This window comes from Lathyrus oleraceus, chromosome 7 (genome assembly GCF_024323335.1).
Source record: "Lathyrus oleraceus cultivar Zhongwan6 chromosome 7, CAAS_Psat_ZW6_1.0, whole genome shotgun sequence".
Lineage (NCBI taxonomy): Eukaryota > Viridiplantae > Streptophyta > Magnoliopsida > Fabales > Fabaceae > Lathyrus > Lathyrus oleraceus.
The window spans coordinates 495,490,244-495,506,127 of record NC_066585.1 but is presented as its reverse complement, the minus strand read 5'-3'; the positions used below and the strand labels follow the sequence as shown (position 1 = coordinate 495,506,127).

The 15,884-nt window shown below is 39.4% G+C and overlaps 1 non-coding gene across 1 annotated transcript; it reads left to right on the top strand.

Annotated features, from left to right (window-relative positions):
- Window positions 1-15,373: 15,373 nt before the first annotated feature.
- LOC127108533 (small nucleolar RNA R71) lies at window positions 15,374-15,480 on the top strand. Its single transcript, XR_007796065.1, has one exon. It is a non-coding gene; the product is annotated as a small nucleolar RNA R71 (small nucleolar RNA).
- The last annotated feature ends 404 nt before the right edge of the window (window positions 15,481-15,884 follow it).

The following is a 15,884-nucleotide window of genomic DNA, read 5'->3' as shown; positions in this document are numbered from 1 at the left end:
GCCATATTGCGCGAGTTCTTGTCACTCGATTAAATCTTAGTCACACAATTTTCAAATCAATTTTTCAAATCAATATAATTTCTAAACTCAAATCATTTTCTTCAAACCATTCAATTTCAAAACCATTTTCCATTTTAAAACAAAAACTTGGGATGAAAAGGAGATAGGAAGCGTACGCTTCACTATTTCTCAAGTACTCGAATAATTGGCATACGCCATATTGCACGAGTTCTTGTCATCCGACTAAATCTTAAATCGCACAATTTCAAGTCACTTTTCAAATTCAAATTATTCAAACCACTTTTTCAAACTATTCAATTTCAAAAGAATTTTTTTTTTAAATATAAACTTGGGTTGAAAAGGAGATAGGAAGCGTACGCTTCACTATTTCTCAAGCACTCGAATAATTGGCGTACGCCATATTGCGCGAGTTCTTGTCACCCGATAAACACTTCAAATCCAATCTTCCAAATCATTTCTACAAATTCAAAATCCTTTTTATTCCATATTCCAGATGAAAAGAGGATAGGAGGCGTACGCCTCACTATCTTTCGATTATTCGAATAATTGGCGAACGCTACATTGCTCGAATCTTCGTCATCAAATTAAAACCTTAATCACATTCAAATCATTTCTACAAATTCCAAATCCTTTTAATTCCATATTTCAGATGAAAAGAGGATAGGAGGCGTACGCCTCACTATCTTTCGATTATTCGAATAATTGGCGTACGCCACATTGCTCGAATCTTCGTCATCAAACTTAAAACACAATCGAGTAAGCTCAAATCATCGATAAACCTAAACCTACCAATCCAACATACAAACATACCTTTTACAACTTAAACTTCGGATGATAAAAGATGAGAGGCGTACGCCTCGCCATCTCTCGATTATTTGAATAATTGGCGTACGCCATATTGCACAAATTATCGACTTCCGACTAAAACACGTTAAATAAACTTGGATAAGGGAATAAGTGGCGTACGCCTCATTATTCCTTGAATAAGCAAGTAGGAGGCGTACGCCTCACTACCGTTCATATTCAACATCCACAAACACAACTTTCAAAATAATCGAACGAAAAGGGAATAGAAGGCGTTCGCCTTATTACTCCTCGAGAGAATTGAACGATTGGTGTACACCACATTGCTCAACCTTTCGTCGTTCTCCAAAAAACATCTTCAACAAATCAAATCTAATTTCTCGCCCCCGAGCGATCGAAACCAATCAAACCCAAACACATCAATTCAACTTGTCACCCCCGCGTGATCAAAAAGAACACTGTCAATCCTTTCTAATGCGCACAACAAACCAGTGCTAGAGCCTCCCCCGAGAGTAGACAACGCCAACGTTTAGCCGTTAGAACGCCGACCTACACAGTCGTTCATCAAAGCAAAACCCACCAAATATTCGTAGTAGCCAGAACTACGAATGCTCTGATTTCCTTATTGCACCATAAGGATACGTAGGCAGAAGATTGCTGTATCTTCGCGAGCACACTAATAAAAAACCTCCCATTTCCCCCCTCCTGAGGTCTTCATCCATATCTATCATCATTTCTAATCACTCGAAGCAAGCAAGTAACAGTCAATTAACAGTCAAAATAGCAAAATCAGACTAAGAGGTTCCCGTTGAGTACAACGGACGTGAGGGGTGCTAATACCTTCCCCTTGCGTAATCGACTCCCGAACCCGAATATGGTTGCGACGACCATTATTCTTATCTTTAAAGGTTTTCTCGATATTTTCCTATTCCTTCATTGGAATAAATAAAGTTCGGTGGCGACTCTGTTTTCGAACAACATTTTTTCCGCGTCCTATCGCGAGGGATCGCATTATCATCATTTTTGAGGTGCGACAGACTGGCGACTCTGCTGGGGAGCCTGCTCCAAGCAAGAGAGAGTCAAGCCTAGCTTAGTCTGATTTTGCTATGACTGTCGGAAGATATTCTTTCTTTCCATGTTTATATCTATGTATTTTATTCTGATTGTTTGTATTGTATCTATTTCCTCTTGATGCTATAATGTGGGACTTGGTATATGTTGTGAGATAAGCTTCACACCCGAGCTTCGAGAAAAACTTAGAACCCGGAGTTGTGTAGTATTGAACCGAGGGGCGTACGCCTATTGGGACAATACGAAGACTCCACCTAGAGTAGATCTGTTTGGAGTTCCTATCACAATATGGCTAGCCCATCATTGCGGTGGAGGTTCTAAACACGATCCGTGACTCTAGGGACCTCGCCTTAAACCAAGTTTTGTTTTCATAATCGGTGATTATGTAGTATTGAGCCGAAGGGTGTACACCCTGTTCGTACAATACGAGAATCCCACTTAGATTAGATCATTTTAGAACTCCCATCACGATGTGGCTAGCCCACCATTGCGAGGAAGTTTTGAACTTGATCCGTGAGTCTAAGTTCCTTCCTTGAAAACGTAACTTTAGAACCTACCTTTGGGAATTTCTTGTGATCAGAGAAACCCGTACTTCTTCCTGTTATCCTGACGTACCTAACGTATGAATAATTTTGAGTCTGTATTCCTCTGTGAAAAATCATGGCAAAATTTCATGCATTTGCATATCATAAACATGCATTGCATTTCATCTTCCAGAAACAAAAGCTTACACCATATTCTACCCTTTGTCCAGTAAACGCTGACTACTCGACACCGGTACGAGACACGCCGCAATTACGAGATGACACTCGAACAGCTTGAAGCCAACCAAGTTTCGATGAGGACCGACATTGACTCCATGCAGGAAAAGATGGATCGCTTGCTGGAAACCATGTTACTCTTGGCCCAGAAGGAGAAGGATGCTGAGACTAACGCCGAAGCCAGGAAAATTGCTGCCCAGTTTGGATCGCCATCACTTAGCATCCCTGGAGTAACTAACCTTGATGGTAATCCAGCCCATACTGAAGGAGGACCCATCCCTATTCCGATCCCATTGGTCAACATGAACCCCCATGAGCACTCTGCTATATCTGCTCGACATGGATCAATGATGGGTGATGAAGATCCATACGACGCATTCTTCATGCCACCACCCACCAAACCTGTTGTTGGAGGTCTCCCAGACCCAGCTGTTGAGAGACTCCATGCTTTGGAAGAGAAGTTTAAGTCCTTGGAGGTTCACACTACTCCCGGTTTGGACGCCGTTGATATGTGCTTGGTTCCAGGTCTCGTGATTCCGCAGAAATTCAAAGTCCCGGACTTTGACAAATACAAAGGGATCAGCTGCCCGAGAACTCACCTCAGAGCCTACTGCCGCAAAATGGCTGCCCACATCAGTAATGATCAACTCCTGATTCATTACTTCCAAGATAGTCTCAGTGGGGCATCCTTGGAGTGGTACATGCAACTAGAGAGGGGACAGGTCCAGTCATGGAGGGACCTTGCTGAAGCCTTCCTAAGGCATTATCAGTACAATACTGATCTAGCACCCAACCGCACCCAACTGCAAGACATGACTCAACGCAACAACGAGTCATTCAAAGAATACGCACAGCGGTGGAGAGAGCTAGCAGCTCGTGTTCAGCCTCCCCTCCTTGACAAAGAATTGATTGATATGTTTATGGGAACTCTGCATACCCAATACATGGAGAAAATGGTAGGATCCAGCTTCCCAACTTTTGCTGAGGTTGTCTCCGTGGGAGAACGAATTGAAAGTCAGATCAAGAAAGGAAAGCTACCTTGTGCTGTTAACGCTTCAAGTGGGATGAAGAAGCCTTATCCTAATCTCCCAAGGAAGCCAGAAGGTCAGACTGCCGCAGTCATCCAGACACCATATCAGCCACCCTATCAACAACCTTATCAACGGCCATATCAACAGCCGGCTTACCAGCAGCCGCATCAGAATCAACAGCAACGTGCTCAACCACGTCCACCTAACCAACAGAGGGCAAGGAGGCCTGAAAGACATTTCGATCCTTTGCCAGTATCATATAGCAAGATCCTCCCCTACCTGCTAAAGGATGGATCAGTTGTTCTGAAGGAGATAGCACCTGCAACTCCGCCATATCCTCCAGGCTACGATGCCAATGCTCACTGTGAGTATCACATGGGTGCCCCAGGGCACACAATAGAGAACTGTAAGGCTTTCAAGCACAAGGTCCAGGACCTGGTTGACAGTAAAGCACTTACATTCACGCCAGTGAGGCCAAATGTCACAACAAATCCCATGCCAGCGCATGCAGAGTCAAGTGAAGCTCGAAGATAATGTTCCTCACCAACCTGATCAGCAGAGCAATCAAGATGAAGGCTTGTTCATTTGAATGAAGGCAATCATTATGCCAATTTTACCATTTTGCATTCTTGTAATTTGTTTCTTGTTTGTTTAAGTACTGTATGCTTTAAACATTGTTATTTGTATTTGGTTTTGTTAATGGGATGATTATGCATGCTTTGAATCAATCTTTCATATCCACTCATCTATCACATTTACAAAAGCACAAACACATACTTTTCCACTTCACCTCCTTTATCACACTATTGTTAGTAAATGTTGGAAGGAGGATGACGAAAACAAAATACTCATAATTTGTTGATTGAATGCTTTCGGATAAAACCCTGCTGATGATGTACAGGCATTGTTTCAAATCCCCAAACACTGGAGAGATAAGGAGTTAATCCCTAGTCAACCACTTCGAGCCTAGAAGTAGGAGTTTTTTTCGGATCTACAAACCCTTACGCTTAACCTGGGGCAGGGTAGTGTTCAGTTAATCCGACTACACATTCAAATTACAAAGATGAAGTATCCCATACGAGGATCAACCATACGACACTCTTCACACACATCCTGAAGTGTCGAAGGAACCATACAAATCCAAATTTTATGTCGGTTGTTCTTCAAGGACCAATGATTTGGCAGTCACAATTTCCAAAAAAAAAAGTCAAAGAAAGAGCTCGTTAAGTCCAACACCCTAAAAGGAGACTTAGGCAAAAACTGGGCCAATCCCGATGGATTAAAGCTTCAAACAAAGCAGTCCATGCAAAAGTTAGGGATCAAAACAAGAATCAAGAGAGACAATGAAAGTCTCTAACCAAACAAAACAAGATTCAGTGACCACCATACCAAAATCAAAAGGGTCACCGACATCCAAAAAACAAAATAAGGTGGCTGCCATTCCAAGAGACCTTGAATCACCATCTTTATCCTTACACCTGCAAAAGACGAGTGTGTGTGAATTAACTGAACGTAGGATTGGAGATCATCATGAAGAAGGGGTGGGTTAAAATAAACTTTGAGCCTTATATCCTTTTGTTTCAATAACCATGAACCAAGCCACATTACAACCCTCAAAAGACCTAATTGAAGTAAGGTTTGTTCTGAAAGCATACTACAACAAGGTTGAGTAAACTGACTCCCAAAAGATTTGCTAATATTCTCACTAGCTAAAATCAGCACCGCGTTTGGACTCATGCTCCATTCGCCACACGCTACCACAATACTCCAAACGAATGATTGTTTTTCAAAACTTGCATAACTATTGCATTAAAATCACCATTTTTCGGATAACAATTCTTAATTGTCAATCAATACTTGACATCGAGAAAATTCCAACAAGGGGAAATTCAAGGGGCACTTGAGTAGTTGGTGCAGACACATATCAAGACCATCCTATGAATCAAGGGCATGGCATCTTTTGATCATGTTGGCTTAAGAAGCAGTCAGCATAAGACAAATCCCCAAGCATCGGTTGATCAGAGAGGAAAAACACTTCAACTCAGTCCGTCTGAAGCAGGTTCCCCAAAGGCTAATCAGGGGCAGACCATTGCCAGAATCAGACATTAAAGGAAACAGACTCATACCATGTCATGGGGTAACCACTCCCAAGGTTTCCTTTCAAGGAGAATTCCTTTGAACACCCTACATACCGGGGCAAGACAAGTTGCAAGGGGCAAATTCCCTTCATATCTTCAAATCAGTCAAGCAGATTGCATCAGACAGTAGTGATTGCTTGAATTCACGGCCAAGAACATCAAAAGTTCATACAAGGGCAACATCGTATCTTGACAAGAACCCTTGGGGTACATCAAAGGCATAACCAACATGCGTTGATCACGTCGCTATGCTCAGTTACAGGCTGGCCAAACACTTTAGAAGAAGAAACTGAGATCTTCTCAAAGACAAAGACACAACATATCAGCAAGAGATCAAACTTGGGGCACCAAGAGTATCCGCATCTACTGCGTGTTCATCACATCATCAACTACCGAGTGTCGGGAAGTCAGATCCTTTCACCAATCAATAGCCCAATCCACATCGACAGTTACCAGAAAAACCAAAGCCCACCTTGCTGACACCCACACAAAAACAAATACAACCAACACTGGTTTCCAAAAAATACATTGCCTTTGAAAAGGGGGGCCAATCCCAAACAAGCCAATCAGCCTTTGCATTCAAACATGCATCACATGCATTGCATGCATCACCTTATACATAACGCATACATATCATTCATGCATATAGCACAAATCAAGATCCAAGGTTTAGTCGTAGGCATCCAGGCCAATCCTCAGTCGAGTCATTGTCACTTCTTTTAAGTGAGTTCCTACTCTACTATTGGGCGTTCCCCATTGAGTTGCATCCTTCAACCCTTTTTTGATAAGACATTATCCTCAGCTAAGTCAAACAATGTTTCTCAAAACACCTACCTTGTTTTGCGTTGAGCGTCCCTCAATGAGTCGTTTCCTGTAACCTTTTGTTGACAGAAACTACATCTCCCCAGAGAATATTGGTTTTTCAACCTTTTGTTGATGGATACACCAAGCAAGTCTTACCCTACAATGTTCCAACACTACCCAGCAAATCAGGTTTACTGAACTTTGACAGTAGCCTCATTTTTCCTATATTTTTCTCACTGTCATCCTTTTGGTGAAAGTCCACTGAGGAATAATATTAATCATCATCCAGTTTACGATCACCGTTATCCTTTTGGTAATGGTAAGTCCTTGACATTTGTGATCTTACTATCATCCTTTTGGTGTCAAAGATCCTTGATGTTTTGTTCAATCATCATCCTTTTGGTGATAACGTCCAGTTCAATCTAATATCATCCTTTTGGTGATAGAGACTATGGAGTTCAATTTGAGCTATCATCCTTTTGATGATGGTGACATTAGGAAAAGTCCAATCCCACTGTCATCCTTTTGGTGTCAGCAGTATTTGAAGTCATTATAACTTATTATCATCCTTTTGGTGGTAACGAGTTTCGAAGTTATGATTCCACCTTCATCCTTTTGGTGATGGTGATTGTTGATTCATTATCATCCTTTTGGTGATAACGAGTTCTGTTGTTTGTAGCGCCTTCATCCTTTTGGTGATGGTGACTATTGACTTATTATCATCCTTTTGGTGGTAACAAGTTTTGTCGTTTTAACAATACCTTCATCCTTTTGGTGATGGTGAGTGTTGACTTCTTATCATCCTTTTGGTGATAACAAGTTTGTGTCTTGATCTTACCTTCATCCTTTTGGTGATGGCGATCATTTGTGTTGTCAGCTTATTATCATCCTTTTGGTGGTAACTAAGTTTTGTCGTTTGACAATACCTTCATCCTTTTGGTGATGGTGATTGTTGACTTCTTATCATCCTTTTGGTGATAACAAGTTTGTGTCTTGATCCTACCTTCATCCTTTTGGTGATGGTGATCAATTGCGTGTGTGCTTATTATCATCCTTTTGGTGGTAACTAAGTTTTGTCGTTTGACAATACCTTCATCCTTTTGGTGATGGTGATTGTTGACTTCTTATCATCCTTTTGGTGATAACAAGTTTGTGTCTTGATCCTACCTTCATCCTTTTGGTGATGGTGATCAGTTGCGTGAGTGCTTATTATCATCCTTTTGGTGGTAACTAAGTTTTGTCGTTTGACAGTACCTTCATCCTTTTGGTGATGGTGATTATCATCCTTTTGGTGATAACAAATTTGTCTTGATCCTACCCTCATCCTTTTGGTGATGGCGATCAATTGCGTTGAGTGCTTATTATCGTCCTTTTGGCGATAACAAGTTGTGTCTTTTAATTATACCTTCATCCTTTTGGTGATGGTGATCAATTGTGTGTTGACTTATTATCATCCTTTTGGTGATAACAAGTTTGTTATGTGACTATACCTTCATCCTTTTGGTGACAGGTGATCTCTGAAATTGATGAGTCAACTATCATCCTTTTGGTGATAGCTTTGATATTATACTCTCTGTAATGGAAAACTTTACCAGAATAACCATCATCCTTTTGGTGACGGACATCATCCTTTTGGTGATGACTACTGTTAAAGCTCAACTTATCCGTCATCCTTTTGGTGATGACAATCCTGACAATCATGATGAACTACTATTATCCTTCTGGTGATAGCAAGTCCTACTGTCATCCTTTTGGTGCCAGAAAACCAGTCCCACAATTGTCTCTACCTCAATAAACGACCTGGGCAAGATTTGAATGTTGACTCGAGGGTTGGCATTGGCCGAACATTCTACCCCTGCTACCTTGGCATCCGTTGCATTTTCATCTGCATCTCTCCATTGCATTTCAAAGGACAAAATTTGGATCCTTTCGTATTTAATTACCTTCCACCACGAATGTATGATGACCATTGTCATTCTTACCTTCTAATTTAAGATAATTAAATAGGGGCAGCTGTCGTACCCCAATTTTGTCCGGGCTTACTTTAATTTTTTTTAAAATTAATTTCAGTTTCATTTTTGCATCATACGCATAGCATGACATACATTTGCATCATGAATAATACCTAAAATGTCAATCAAAATGAATTTATTTTGAGAATAAAAAATTGGTTGAATTGTCAAGATTTGAAGAAAGACTGTGATTTATTTAATTTTCCGAATAATTTGTACTCAATTTTTAATTGGTAATTTTCTCTTTTAGATATTTAAATTAAAATAATTAGTTAGTGTTTTAAAAAAAAATATATTAGTTATTTAATTAAGAATTAGTTAGTTTTTTAATATTGGTTAGTTTTTAATTATTAGTTAGATTTTTTAATTAGTTTTTTTTAGTATTAATTAGTTTTTTTTGATTTATTGTAAATAATAAAATATAAAAGGGGTATGTATATATTATACGTTGGATCAAATTCACTAAAAACAAAAACTCAGTCAGTAACAAATTCCTAACGTTTTTCTCCATTGTCCCTGCCCCACTACTAACAACCTCTCCACTCTCATTCCACTCACTAACAACAACCCACTCTCAGATTCTCTCTCTGCTCTCACCTACAAAAACCATTCACTATTCACCCCTCTCTCGGAGAATTCTCACATCTCAACGTTACTCTCTCACTCTCAAAAATCCCTTCACTCCCTAAAAAACCCTCAATCGCCCTTCATCATCTTCATCGTCTCTCACTCGCCAGCTCCCTCAATCTCTTTCTCCGCCTCACAAACCTCCGTCACAAACCCAACCAAACCTTGCCGCCGCCTAACACACGAAACCCATTCCTCCGTCAAAACCCTTCATCATTCTCCCCTCTTCCCTCAGAAAAAACAACTCACTCATTTTCTCTCACAAAAAAACCACATAAACCTCCGCCGCTAGCAACCACCATCACCGATCCATCTTCATCACTTTCAACCACCGGCGTCAACCTTCGTCCTCCCATCAACCGTGCGCCGCTCAACAATCAAAACCCTCCTCGACACCACCAACATCTCAAATCGCGATCTCCACCGCCACGAGCTTAAGCTCGCCGCAACCCACCAGCAAACCCTCTCCGTCACCTTCGCGATCCACCAACGCTTCACCTTCACCATCCGTATTCGCCTCAAACCCATCAAAAACTCACCACGGATTTTCTCTCTCAAAACCCCTAAAAAATCCGTCATCATTATTCTAAAATCTCTCTTCACTTCCCTAAATCACCTTCACAGTGCCGTGGAAATCGCTGACACAATCCATCAACGACAACCATCTTTTTAGCAAAACCCCAAATCTGGCTTGAATGCTCTTTGCTGAAAATTTGTCTTTTGAGTGTTTGAAGTTTGCAGGAAGGTTTGAAGCTTCGGAGCCATAGCCGTTTCAGGAATCCGAAAGGCAGCAGGGTTATCGTTCAGGTTAAGAGGATGTTGCAAGCAACTGCGGATTACGTTATGCCATCGATTTAATGATGTTTGATTTTCGGTAATTTCATCTTTGGCTTGAGTTAAATCTGAGTTTTAGATTGTTGCTGTTTATCGTTTTGTTTTATTCCGGCATGCGGTTATGATGGGTAGTAAGTACATTGGGTTTGATTTGTGTAGTTCATGATTAGGTTCAGATGTGATTTTCTTTTTCTCTGTTATGTTACAAATCGAGTTCTGGTGTAGCATTGAGATAGAGTTTCTGGCTATGTTTGTTGTTTCTTACGGTGATGTCATGTTTGAGTTTGGTTTATGAATTGAGGACCTGTGATTAATTTTGATTTGGTTTTGATTTTGGCATGTGTTCCTATATTATGAATGTTATATCAAAATGTGATTATAGATTATGACTTTAGGTTTGTTTAGCCATTATGAGTGTGTTGTTCTGTTGGATATAATGGTTTTTTGGGATATGTTGGTTTTACAGGAAACTTTTGTTAAGTTGAAGCTTATCTCCCATTAGTGTGTTATCAATAGATTTTTTGTCACCACGTTTAGAGCTCGCATGCGATATTCTAAAATTCACAGTTCAATTTTATTTTATTTAAAAAATCAACAGTGTTACTATTTTGTTTTCATAAAAATTTGTTTGATTTATTCTTTTTAATTAATTAACCTTAATTAATTTAATTATTTGAGATAATTAAATAATTTTGATAATTAAGCTTAATTAATTTAATTAACCAACTTAACTAAAAATTTGATGAGTTGATAATTAGAGAATCTTCCTTCCCATCGTCATTTCATAATCATTTTCATGTCATTATCTTTTCATAAATCTCACCAATTTCATGTAATCATCTTTTCATAAATCATTTTCAAATTTCAATTTTATTTCATTCCAATTCATTATCCATTCAAAGCCAATTTCAAAAAGCACAATCATACAATTCTCGATTTAAATATCGAGCCCATTTTCAAAGCACCCTTGTAAGTCGATTGCTCTTAGCATCGCCATCAACCTCACATAGCTTACTCTTGGGCTTCCTTACAATGAAACCTATTTGATTATTAATTAATCGAGTAGATGAAATAATACACAATAAAATTCATTTATTCCTAAACATGAACTCAAATCATTTTTCCAAACCAATTCAATTTCAAATCATTTTTCAAATCAAATACAATTTCAAAAGAATTTTTTCTTAAACATAAACTTGGGTTGAAAAGGAGATAGGAAGCGTACGCTTCATTATTTCTCAAGTACTCGAATAATTGGCGTACGCCATATTGCGCGAGTTCTTGTCACCCAATTAAATCTTAAATCACAATTTCAAATCACTTTTCAAATTCAAATTATTCAAACCACTTTTTCAAACTATTCAATTTCAAAATCATTTTTCTCTTAAACATAAACTTGGGTTGAAAAGGAGATAGTAAGCGTACGCTTAACTATTTCTCAATTACTCGAATAATTGGCGTACGCCATATTGCGCGAGTTCTTGTCACTCGATTAAATCTTAGTCACACAATTTTCAAATCAATTTTTCAAATCAATATAATTTCTAAACTCAAATCATTTTCTTCAAACCATTCAATTTCAAAACCATTTTCCATTTTAAAACAAAAACTTGGGATGAAAAGGAGATAGGAAGCGTACGCTTCACTATTTCTCAAGTACTCGAATAATTGGCATACGCCATATTGCACGAGTTCTTGTCATCCGACTAAATCTTAAATCGCACAATTTCAAGTCACTTTTCAAATTCAAATTATTCAAACCACTTTTTCAAACTATTCAATTTCAAAAGAATTTTTTTTTTAAATATAAACTTGGGTTGAAAAGGAGATAGGAAGCGTACGCTTCACTATTTCTCAAGCACTCGAATAATTGGCGTACGCCATATTGCGCGAGTTCTTGTCACCCGATAAACACTTCAAATCCAATCTTCCAAATCATTTCTACAAATTCAAAATCCTTTTTATTCCATATTCCAGATGAAAAGAGGATAGGAGGCGTACGCCTCACTATCTTTCGATTATTCGAATAATTGGCGAACGCTACATTGCTCGAATCTTCGTCATCAAATTAAAACCTTAATCACATTCAAATCATTTCTACAAATTCCAAATCCTTTTAATTCCATATTTCAGATGAAAAGAGGATAGGAGGCGTACGCCTCACTATCTTTCGATTATTCGAATAATTGGCGTACGCCACATTGCTCGAATCTTCGTCATCAAACTTAAAACACAATCGAGTAAGCTCAAATCATCGATAAACCTAAACCTACCAATCCAACATACAAACATACCTTTTACAACTTAAACTTCGGATGATAAAAGATGAGAGGCGTACGCCTCGCCATCTCTCGATTATTTGAATAATTGGCGTACGCCATATTGCACAAATTATCGACTTCCGACTAAAACACGTTAAATAAACTTGGATAAGGGAATAAGTGGCGTACGCCTCATTATTCCTTGAATAAGCAAGTAGGAGGCGTACGCCTCACTACCGTTCATATTCAACATCCACAAACACAACTTTCAAAATAATCGAACGAAAAGGGAATAGAAGGCGTTCGCCTTATTACTCCTCGAGAGAATTGAACGATTGGTGTACACCACATTGCTCAACCTTTCGTCGTTCTCCAAAAAACATCTTCAACAAATCAAATCTAATTTCTCGCCCCCGAGCGATCGAAACCAATCAAACCCAAACACATCAATTCAACTTGTCACCCCCGCGTGATCAAAAAGAACACTGTCAATCCTTTCTAATGCGCACAACAAACCAGTGCTAGAGCCTCCCCCGAGAGTAGACAACGCCAACGTTTAGCCGTTAGAACGCCGACCTACACAGTCGTTCATCAAAACAAAACCCACCAAATATTCGTAGTAGCCAGAACTACGAATGCTCTGATTTCCTTATTGCACCATAAGGATACGTAGGCAGGAGATTGCTGTATCTTCGCGAGCACACTAATAAAAAACCTCCCATTTCCCCCCTCCTGAGGTCTTCATCCATATCTATCATCATTTCTAATCACTCGAAGCAAGCAAGTAACAGTCAATTAACAGTCAAAATAGCAAAATCAGACTAAGAGGTTCCCGTTGAGTACAACGGACGTGAGGGGTGCTAATACCTTCCCCTTGCGTAATCGACTCCCGAACCCGAATATGGTTGCGACGACCATTATTCTTATCTTTAAAGGTTTTCTCGATATTTTCCTATTCCTTCATTGGAATAAATAAAGTTCGGTGGCGACTCTGTTTTCGAACAACATTTTTTCCGCGTCCTATCGCGAGGGATCGCATTATCATCATTTTTGAGGTGCGACAGGTATTTGGAAGAATCTAGAGTATCCATCTAGATAACAGAAGTAAGAGTGTCTGGCTAGACGCTCCAACATTTGTTCTATAAATGGTAAAGGGAAATGATCCTTCCTAGTTGCTTTATTTAATTTTCTATAATCTATACACATCCGCAATCCTCCTTCTAAACGTTTTGCTACATGTTCGCCTTTATCGTTTTGCACGACTGTGATGCCTCCCTTTTTAGGTACTACATGCACAGGGCTCACCCACTTACTATCCGAGATCTGGTAGATTATACCTGCCTCAAGTAACTTAAGAACTTCCTTCTTAACAACATCACTCATTATAGGGTTTATTCTTCTCTAATGCTCCCTTGAGGGTTTTGAATCTTCTTCGAGCGAAATCTGATGCATGCATACGGATGGGCTTATACCTTTCAGGTCAGAGATATTATATCCTAAGGCTGAGGGGTGTCTTCGTAAAACGTCTAAAAGTTGGTTCATTTCCTCTTGGCTCAAGGTAGCACTAACTATAACTGGACGATTCATCTTTTCATCGAGGAAATCATATCTCAGGTTCTTAGGCAGTTCCTTAAGTTCTAAGGTTGGTTTCTTAGGGCATGGCATAGGATCTGGAGTAAGGGATAAATATTCGTAAAGGTTATCATCGATGTAAGGTTCTTTAAAGTCATCATCTTCCTTTATGGGGGTTGATGGTAACTTAATAATTTCTTTTTGTTCTAATTCTCTAACACATTCATCAATGATATCTAAGGCATAACACGAGTCTCCCATTACAGGTGCCATAAGAAATTTCGAAGGTATAAATTCTGTTTTCTCGTCGCCTACCTCAAATGTCAACTTTCCTTTCTTAACATCTATTATGGCTCCTGCAGTCGATAAGAATGGTCTACCTAGAAGGATTGGTATATCATTGTCCTCTTTGATGTCCATGACAACAAAATTAGTAGGGATAAATAACTGACCTATCCTAACAGGAACATCTTCTAAAATGCCTATCGGATATTTAACAGATCTATCGACTAACTAAAGTGACATCTTAGTGGGTTGTAATTCTCCTAAGTTTAATCTCTCACAAACTGCTAGAGGCATTAAGCTCACACCAGCTCCTAAGTCTAGAAAAGCTTTTTCGATGACATGATTACCCAAAAGGCAAGGAATGGAGAAATTTCCAGGATCTTTATCTTTCTTTGCTAATTTGTCCTCAGAAATAACATTACATTCCAAAGGCTTTGGATCGTCAAGTCTACGTTTGTTGGTAAGGACGTCAAGTCTATTTGGTCAACCTTGGTTCCTAACTGAGTAATCAATTTGTTAACATGAATGTTTTGGTTCATGAACTCCTTGTTTTATTGGGTTTGAGCGGTGATAAAATTTTCCATAATTTTCTCAAGCCTCGGCTTTGGTGGCACAGGTTGCATAGGTTGATTTGATCTAGGGGCTTGATAACTAGGTCTCGGAGGTGCATTATTTTGAATAGGGTTACTGTTTTTATAGGAGAAGTTCGGGTGATTCCTCCATCCAGGGTTATAGGTATTCGAATATGGGTTCCTTTGGGTGTAGTTCACTTGCTCGGAGTGGGTTTCGTTTAATAGACTGCATTCTGCGGATTGGTGTCCTTGGGTTCCACATATCTCACAATCCGACGAAACTGCGGCTACAGTATTCGGGTTTGTGTACATATGCTCGACTTTTAAGGCTAATGCGTCCATCTTAGCTTGCATCATGTCTATAGAGCTTAGTTCATGCACTCCTCCTTGGGCTTCCTTCTTCTCAACTGTCGCTCATTCGACTCCCCATGATTGATGGTTTTGAGCCATATCTTCGATGAGGGCACTAGCTTCAGGATAAGGTTTGTTCATCAAAGCACCGCCTGCGGCAGCGTCGATGGTCATCTTTGTGTTGTAATGAAGTCTATTATAGAAGGTTTGGATGATTAACCAATTTTCTAAGCCATGATGTGGGCATGCTCGTAACAACTCTTTATATCTCTCCCAAGCTTCGAACAACGATTCTCCTTGGTTTTGGGTAAATCTAGTTATATGGTTTCGAAGAACGGCGGTCTTACTCGGGGGAAAATATCTAGCAAGAAAAACTCTTCTAAGGTTATCCCAAGTCGTAATGGAATTGGGTGGAAGGAAATCTAACCATGATATGGCTTTATCTCTGAGGGAAAAAGGAAATAATCTTAAACGTATTGCCTCAGGAGAAGCTCCATTGGTTTTAAAAGTATCTGCTAATTGAAGAAATATTTTTAAATGTTGGTTAGGGTTCTCGGTAGCGAGACCCGCGAATTGTCTCTGTTGCACTAGTTGCAATAGGGATGGTTTAAGTTCAAAATTATTGACTAGGATAGTTGGGTTTACTATACTAGAACTAGGTTCTTCATTAGATGGTTGAGCGAAGTCCTTAAGAGGTCTTTGGTTTTGATCTTCGGCCATAGCTCTCTTAATTCTATGAA